We start from the raw sequence: 1,766 nt of genomic DNA on the forward strand, positions 1-1,766 counted from the left end.
CACCATGGTCAGACAGCCAGATCACCAGGCAACCAGCAAGAACCAGCAAGTCAGCTTAAACACAGGAGTGCATGTGTAAAAACCACCATTTCCATGTGATTTAACTGTTTCTAGTTATGATGAAGATTTTATGGGTTACAATGAAAACATATAAGAATTGTGCAAAAACTTATTATTTCCATGTTTGTCATAATATCAAGGGGTTTCTATTAGGTATCCACACAGAACCTGGGTGAATTGGAGTCTCTGCTCATGAACAGAAAGTGACTGGAAGCTGGGAACACTCAGAGACTATTTTAAAGTTATGTTCACCAGGAACCAGTTGGGATTATAAATAACAGTTAAACTAACTTGGAACATGCAGGAAAGTGTGTAAAAAGATGCAAAAGTGCCCACCAGGAGGAGGATGGTTTGGTGGCTCTGGACTCAGGGGAGGACCTGGGGGAGCTGGACTTATAAACCTGCTGCATTCTCTGCTTGTGCCTGTGCAGGATGAGCACCATGGAGCTGCTGGCCCAGAGCATGAGCCGCCCTACACACAGGGCATCAGGGAAGGTTAGCAATGCTGCATAGAGTGAGTCTATGGTTATATTAGAATGAACACCAGAACAATATGAAAAATCTCTTAGGTATGTCATTGTTGTGAGGCTCCATTTTCCATTTTTGTACTAAAGAATAATAATGTCTACAAGCACGTAGAGGATCCAGCTCAGGTACAGGGAGAAACCAATGTACCTGGGAGCTTTCACTTTAAGACCAGCCCACCTGGAGTCCCAGGAGCTGATGGTGATGGCCCAGGAGACACTCAGAAGGCACATGGTAACAATGGACACACCCCTGCCCACCCTGTGAAGATAGAATAGTAGTTTGCATACAAAATCACCAAGTGAAAAATCCCAAACTGAAAGCTGCCACTGTCTGGGGAACTCCTCTGCACAGGAGAGTTAACAAGTTGGCCACAATCAAGTGCTGAAGAATCAAGTCTGTGTGTCTTACCCTGCAGCCATTGAAGTAAAGGACCAGGTAATGGAGGAGAAGAGGGTAATTGCCCAGAACTCCACCCACAGTCTGTGCCAGGAAGATGATGCCTACAGCCACATCACTGGCTGCCATCCTGCCAGTTCCCTGCTGTCTCATCCAGAGGGTCCTGCAGGGAAAGAGGAGGCCTGGGCTGCATGTGTCCTCTCAACCAAAACCCAGCATTTTCTCATCCTCCTGACTACCCACTGTGAACATTGCATGTTTTTCTTTTACTGACAGGTTTTAATGAGGTTTGTGTGAATTTATATAACATGAATTATGCTTAAAACCCTGCTATGAAAGCAACACAAGCTGACCTCTTGAAGCACATGAGGCATGTGCCAAGGTGACTTTTTTGCCCAATGACCAGCAAAACTTGGTCATTCAGAATGTAAAAATCTGTCTAAATTCATGCTCTGATTAGGGGAATAGAGGGAACTTGAGACTGGCTGAGTGGAAAGAGTCAGTAGTGAAATGTTAATAAAATAGGTGCTTGTCACTCCGTATTTCTGTATGCTTTACAAAACACTGTTGAAATCTTGAGAACTGTTTGCTAATCTTGTTCCCAGAATGTGCTGTACCCAACTGTCAAACTGCAGGATGCACTCCCTCACTCGGTTGCAGGCAAACTGCCCACTCGCCCTGACCCGTCAATGAACTTCCCTCCCTGCCCTCTCCAAGTAAAGTATATAAGCTCTGCTCAAGCGGTTCTCAGGGCTCTCTCTCTTTTTGCTCTATTCAAGTGA

The 1,766-nt window shown here is 45.1% G+C and overlaps 1 pseudogene; it reads right to left on the minus strand.

Annotated features, from left to right (window-relative positions):
• Positions 1-291: 291 nt before the first annotated feature.
• Positions 292-1,113, minus strand: LOC144371110 (vomeronasal type-1 receptor 4-like; annotated as a pseudogene).
• Between the last annotated feature and the right edge of the window lie 653 nt (positions 1,114-1,766).

The sequence above is a fragment of the Ictidomys tridecemlineatus genome, chromosome 15 (genome assembly GCF_052094955.1).
Source record: "Ictidomys tridecemlineatus isolate mIctTri1 chromosome 15, mIctTri1.hap1, whole genome shotgun sequence".
Lineage (NCBI taxonomy): Eukaryota > Metazoa > Chordata > Mammalia > Rodentia > Sciuridae > Ictidomys > Ictidomys tridecemlineatus.